At 32.3% G+C, this 7,155-nt stretch overlaps 1 long non-coding RNA gene across 2 annotated transcripts; it reads left to right on the top strand.

Annotated features, from left to right (window-relative positions):
- Positions 1 to 842: 842 nt before the first annotated feature.
- On the top strand, positions 843 to 4,750 carry LOC107831781 (uncharacterized). Of its 2 annotated transcripts, none has more exons than XR_012708313.1 (5): positions 843 to 978; positions 1,089 to 1,248; positions 3,164 to 3,269; positions 3,348 to 3,502; positions 4,513 to 4,750. It is a non-coding gene; the product is annotated as an uncharacterized LOC107831781 (long non-coding RNA). The 2 variants fall into 2 exon arrangements; XR_012708312.1 differs by having other exon boundaries at positions 3,194 to 3,269.
- The last annotated feature ends 2,405 nt before the right edge of the window (positions 4,751 to 7,155 follow it).

The following is a 7,155-nucleotide window of genomic DNA, read 5'->3' on the forward strand; positions in this document are numbered from 1 at the left end:
TTTATATTTAATTAATTCTTTCTTAAAAAAGAATACCTACCATAGCTAAATGATACCTATATTAATGTATATTGTTCGTAAATAAGGTCAGATACAAAGCTTGTATTAAATGTAGAATTATTATTTCAACTTAACATTAATGTGTATTGTACTTATTATTATATTAATTGATTCTTTCTCAAAAAGAATACCTACCATAATTGAATTAGACACAAATTTAATTAAAGATACTTACAAAATATTTTTGTGATTTGGACGTCCAACGGGTTCTTAAAAGTGAACATTTTTTTGTTTAAATTTTAAAATATTTGGTTTTGATTATTTTATGAACTTTTTTAGTCTATTTTCTTTAATATAATATAGATGTAAGATACAAAATATTTATTTAATTAAGTCTTTCTTAAAAAGAATTCCTACCATAACTAAATTATACTTTCATTAAATATTTTTCCATTTATAATCCAAATTTTAATTAAAGATACTTACAAAATATTTTTGTGATTTGGACGTCCAACAGGTTCTCGAAAGAGAACATTTTTTGTTTAAATTTTAAAATATTTGGCTTTGATTATTTTATGAAATTTTTTAGTCTATTTTCTTTAATATAAATTTTAAAATATTTGGCTTTAATTAAGTCTTTCTTAAAAAGAATTCCTACCATAACTAAATTATACTTCCATTAATTATGTTTCCATTTATGATTCAAATTTTTAATGTTGTCTTTAAATTGCCAAGTGGTTTCTTTTTAGCTTGTCACTTGACTTAACCACATGCTTCACTACTCTCCTTTTAATATAATATAAATATAGATAACTATTAATTAACTTTTAACCAAAATGTTTGGCAAAATAACAAAATTGATTAGAACCATTCTCACGGCAAATATAAACCCGAAAAGAAGACCTAGACCATATAAGGCGAAAGAGGTGGCTTTATGAAATTAAACGTCAACCCATAACCAAATTTGATAAATCAAAGGTGAGAACTAATTTGGCATTCATATTCTTATTTTCGCTAGTTTTTGTAGTCTTAATTGATTGAGATTTGCAAAAGATAAGTGATTGCGATTTCTGTGATTGTTCGATTAGGGTTTTGATTAGAAATTGGACTTGAAAGAAGGAAGCGGAAGACGAGAGTTTGACTCCAAGAAATAACAAGAAAAAGACACTCAACCAAGGTTTATTCCATCTCTTCGATCCCATTTCTCGCTGAAAATTGTCGCTGGTAGCTGTGAGAGAAACCAACGCTGTAAGTTTTTATTTTTTGTTTTTAATAAATTTGGGATAACCACATCGTTGGTTGTGTGTTTGAATGAAGATTTCAGTTTTAATGTTCCTTGTTACCCGATTCTTTGATTTTTTTTTTGTTTTTATATTTGGGGTAATTAGAGCGATACAGTCGGATTGAATGCATACACAAATTTTTTATTGGATGTTCATCTTTTGATTTACTTTCTAATATTGTTTGAATTGACATGCTTTTCTGGAGTTCACATGTGTTGGAAATCAGTAGGGTTTGCACCAGTAGTTTAAATTATGTTTGTAGAATTGCTCGATTACTGGCATAATTTCTTGATTACTATTAAGATCACATTTTAAAGTTTAATATTGCAAGATCGAATGGAATTGAATTTGAGGAGGTCCATCAGAACTCTACAGAACCCGACTTTATGAGACTTGGCCGTGTTGAGGTGTATTTATATATATCTTTAGGTTTTTTTATTGCATGCTGTGATTGTATCTTAAAACTAAGTGTCGAATTCCTTTTTGCTAGCTTTCTTTTGGGTTACTTGCATTTTTTGGTCTAGTTATGAAGTGATTTTTTTGGCTGGTATAGGATACTTATGTCTAAATAGCTACAGTTTTTGGTTACATATAGGTATTTTACGATTATAGAATAAAGTTGAGGAAGATAAGTAATTTGCTTTATTTATCTGAAAGGTCTAAACTTTGTGTCTTGTTTGGTCTTTCAGTATAAATTGATTAATTCGCCCTTAATAAACCATTAAAAGCAGGAACTGTTGATTGATAAAATGTTAACGTACTATTTTCTTAGTGTTCTGATTAAGTTAAGTAAATGGTTAGCCATGACCTTCTTTGTTACTGCAGTGATTTTGCAGTTAGAATCTTTTTCATCTAATGAAATATTAATCTTTGTTGTAACTCTTTTTTCTTTTGTGATAGTATATAGTTAAATTTTTATTCTAAATATATCATACATGGTCAGATCAATCACCTTTTCTTTTCTTCTTCTTTTTTAGTCGAGTTTGATCACTTTTTTGAAAAAAACACAATTTAAAATCACTTTGTCGTTGTGATCTTTCTTTTATTCTTAGGGAAAATCGTGAATGCAGCTTCCATGTATGTATTAAATACTAGTTTCGTGTATGTTCTGATTATGTATTAGTTGTGAGAGATTAAACTGATTCAAGGTTAGGACCTTTGGAATATTTTTGAGTCAATTCTCTATTTAATCTTCTAACTATGGTGCCAAGAAGGATGTATAGTCACTTTAATTCCAACAAAAAGTAAACTTCAATGTCTTGCTTTTTTCTGTTTTTTGCTCTATTTTTTTGTTTAATTTGAATGTGCTCTCTCTTGTCCAACATTGCTATAACATGATCTTCAAGTACTTTATAATTTGAATATCAAAGAAAATTTTATAGATTCTTATTGTGGAAATCAAGTAAGTTTAAACAGCTGTTGAGTACTCCATTTTTAATTAAACTGTTGTTTGAGAATTTGTGTGAAATAAATTGCCATAAGAGTGCTTACCCTTACGATTGGATGTTGGTAAGGCAAAGGCCTTAATGATTAAAATAGACTAAATCATTGCCAAATTTTATATAAGAACTCCTTTTGGGTTAATGAAAAACAAAAGATGAAATGATTCGTATAGCACCAACTAAAATGTAAATTTCTAACGGATTTTCTTTACCCTTCATTGCACTTTGATCTTTTATGAATAATTCTGTTGAAATAGGATTAAGACGAGCATAAATGGAACAATATGAATACTTAAAAATTCTTTAGTTAACTTCATTTTGTTGTGATTCTCACTTTCTTGCTTCTTGCTTAAGTTGTTGTTTCTAACTTCTTGGACCATATGCCTGATTTATATATTTTTTTCGATGAAAAATATTGAGATAATTTAATTAATCAAGGATGGCGATGGGGTTTATTCTCTGTCCTAGGATGCATCACATGCAGTACATGAACAATCTGAGGATTCTATCAATCATGAAGCAATTGAAAAATATGAGGAAGAAGGCAAGTATATATAAATTTTAATCATAAAATTAACTAACAATAGTAGTTGATGATTATCTTTGCTTTGTACTATTGCAGGCCCCTCCGTGCCAAAAAGAAAAAGAGGTCGTATTCAAATGTCAAGTGTACATGGAAGAAAGGAGAATGATGAACTTCAAATGGAGAATAGGCCGGTAGATGTTCCAGAGTCTCACTTTAAGGATCTTGAATATTGGAACTTCGATCACCACAAGGTAAATTACATCCATTCTTTCTAGGACCTATTATCTACTTGTTTCTTGTTTTACTTTATGTGAAGGATTGGTTGTAAAAGGGAAATATTAAGGTTTTAATTTCTTTCAATTGACTTCTAAATGTATTTTCTTGTTCTGTGTTTCACTTCTATAGCTGTCTGCATAGCTTTTGTATATTATTGTATTGGTGGTTATCATAAGTTTGTCAAAATATACTTGGACTTTGCAATATTGGACTTTGTATGTTCTAGTTTTTGGTACAGTATTTATTGAGTTTACAATAGGAAAGGATAAATCTGGTGCTTTTTCCAATTATCAAAGGCAGTGGAGGGGTTGCTATTAACATCCTATTCTTGCTTTTGGTATGGATGGAACATGTAAAATGAGGATGAAATTGTTCTTCAGGTTAGGATTATTACAGAATTAGTTTTTTGGGGCTTATCCTTATACTTTTTCTGCCTCTGTTAATTATTTAAAGTTACAACAACACATTCTTAGTTCTAGATTTATAACATTACCTTACCTTTTCAAAAGAAAAGTTCAGTATGAAGAGTAAATGTTGCAGGTACTTTAACATTGTCAATGTATTGAATTAGTATGGTAAGTTGATTGCACTACTTATTATTCACTTTTGGTTACTATTTGGTTGACTCATTTGTAGAAAAAGTTATTATAGTTGTTATTCCTGCCTATATAGTTTTCTAAACTCTAGCCTATGTTGTGATATGAAATCAGGAATTAGCTAGTGGTCACAAAACCAAATTTGTGCAAACTGACTACTTTTCCTTTTAAATCCTATAACGGGATTAATTTGATATGTTGTTCTTTTTTAGTAGCTTGCATGCACATTTAATGTCCAAATTTGGGTCTAGATAATGTGTTTTTGTAGAAGAGCTAGGCGCATGACTAGCATCTTGTACGTCCATTCTTTTCTTTTTCTTTTTTGATCAATTTATTTAGTCCAGGTATTCAAGGTGAAGGGTAATGACTTTATTTATCCTCTTTTGTAGGTGGAGTAGATCAAGAAATAAAAGATGAAGGCAGTGAAGATCTAGACCTTACTTAAGATGAATTTTTAATTGCTATAATTGAATGTTCTAGGAATCTTTTGTTGTCAATATTTTGAAACTTACCATCTTGAAATGTATTAAACTTATGCACTTAGGGTAGAACATTTGCTTTTACGGATATTATTAGCTTGTTGGACGAGTTATATTATTAATAGTTTCATTTTGTGATTTATTTAAATTTTAGTGTTATTATAATTTATTATATATATATAAATTTATTTACAACAGGGGCTATCTTTTTGTTTAATTGAACTGTTACAATAGCCTACCAGAACCGTTGCAATAGGATACAAATGACGTTTCATTAGAATGTAAACCGTTGCAATAGATTCGGCAAACCGTTCCAAAATGTCCTCTAAACCATTCCAATAGGTAGTTAAAACCGTAGCAATACAAAAAAACCCGTTACAATAGCTTAAAGAGACTGTTGTTATATCCATACATAACCGTAACAATAGCTTACATAAGTGTTGCATTAGATAATATGGTAACGGTTATGAGTCGCTGCATACACATTATAGCAACGGTTTTAAACCGTTCCAATTGGAAGGAATAATCGTTCCAATAGAGAAAGGGACAACCGTTGCGATAGACATGTCTATAGCAATGGAGATGAAAACCGTTGCACGACCCGTTCCTATAGCTCTATTGACATGCAGGCAGATGGGACGGTTAGGAAACCGTTAATATTGCTATGGCAACGGTTTATCTACCTAGTGGAACGGTTTTCCATGCGTTACCATAGGCCAATTTTTCAGTAGTGACTACATAAGTCACATAATTGTCCTTTAATCATCTTTGGTTCTCATTGTTGTGTTCGTTTCAGCTATGAACACCACCTGGTTTATAAGTGCATAGAGAATTAGCGTTGTAGTATTCTCCTTGAAGCGGCTAACACTTCACGCTTACATAGGTGAATTCTAAACATGTAATCACGTAGATACACCAATGGATAATCTCATGTCAAACCTAGAAACCATTAAAAAGCTTTAACGATTTATCCCTGTTACTGAATATTCTCTCATCATGAGAATGGACTAAATTTTTGTTTGACAATATTGAACCGTTATACATAACTTTGTTTGATCTTATTGAACATAGATCTTAGAATCTCCAGTTTTCTAGGTAGAGTTACCACCATGATGACTTGTCCTTGGCAATAATCACCCCTCGATGATCTCTCAGTCGCTATCCGGTTAAGCCTTATATATTTACCTTTGATTTTTCATAATCAATTGTGATAATTCCGCTAGCGAGTAGTTGTCTAATAGAATTATGCCTAGAAGTGAAGGCCAGCCAGCTAGAGGTCGTCCCAAAGACGTAGGTCAGAGTGGTGGGGCTCAACCCCTTCCCAGCTAGGCTTGAGGTAGAGTCATCTGATGCTGTTATCACAGGTATTGTTCTAGTTTGCCATAGAGATGCTTCAGTTCTATTTAATCCGGGTTGTACTTACTCCTACGTGTCATCCTAGTTTGCTTCATAACTGGTTGTGCCTTGTGATTTTTTGAGTACTCCTGTGTATGTGTCCACGTATATGGGAGATTTTATTATTGTAGATCGTGTTTATCGCTTGTGTGTGATTACTATTGGGAGTCTTGAGACTAGTGTAGATCTTCTACTTCTTGATATGGTAGATTTTGATGTTATCTTAGGCATAGATTGACTATCACTGTGACGACCCGACCCGTTGTCTCATGAGTTACTGTCTCGTTCATCCCATTTTCTGCTTCCTCATGTTTCATTATTGGTATTGGGTGCATTAGAATTTATTTGGAGCGATTTTGATAAGAAATGAGACATTTAGTCTCTTTTAAGAAGGTTTAAGTTGGAAAAGTCAACCAGACGTTGACTTATGAGTTAGAGGGATCGGATGTGAATTTCGACGGTTCGGTTAGTTCCGGGAGGTGATTTGTGACTTAGGAGCAGGACCGGAAGTAATTTTGGAGGTCCGGTGTTGAATTAGGCTTGAATTGGCGAAGTTAGTATTTTGAATAATTCCGGTTGATAGGTGAGATTTTGATCCGGGTATCAGAATGAAATTCCGAGAGTTGCTGTATTGCTTCATTGTGTCATTTGAGATATGTGTGCAAAATTTCAAGTCATTCGGACATCGTTTGGTCGGGTTTTTGATCGAATGTGTGTTTTAGAAGTTTTAAAAGAACTTAGGCTTGAATTCGATATAATTTGATGATTTTAGCATTAGTTGAGGTGTTTTGACGATTGGAGCAAGTTTGGATAATGTTTTAAGACATGTTGGTGCATTTAGTTGAGGTCTCGGGGGCCTCGGGTGTATTTCGGAAGGTTAACGGATCGATTTAGGCACGAAAAGAATAAAGCTGCTACATTTTTTACAGCACTGTGAATAGTAGTTATGAACATTGCCCCGTAACAGTATCCGTGAATAGTGCTGTGAACAGTACCCCCATAACAGTATCCGTGAACAGTACTCCATGAACAGTAACACGAGTGAACAGTACACGGGGTGAACAGTAATTCCGAAAAATTCTGGGCAGAATGTTTACATTTCATTTGCGAAAAACACCCCATTTCTCCACCATTTTTAGTCATTTTGAGAGCTTTTGG

Source organism: Nicotiana tabacum, chromosome 1 (genome assembly GCF_000715075.1).
Source record: "Nicotiana tabacum cultivar K326 chromosome 1, ASM71507v2, whole genome shotgun sequence".
Taxonomy (NCBI): domain Eukaryota; kingdom Viridiplantae; phylum Streptophyta; class Magnoliopsida; order Solanales; family Solanaceae; genus Nicotiana; species Nicotiana tabacum.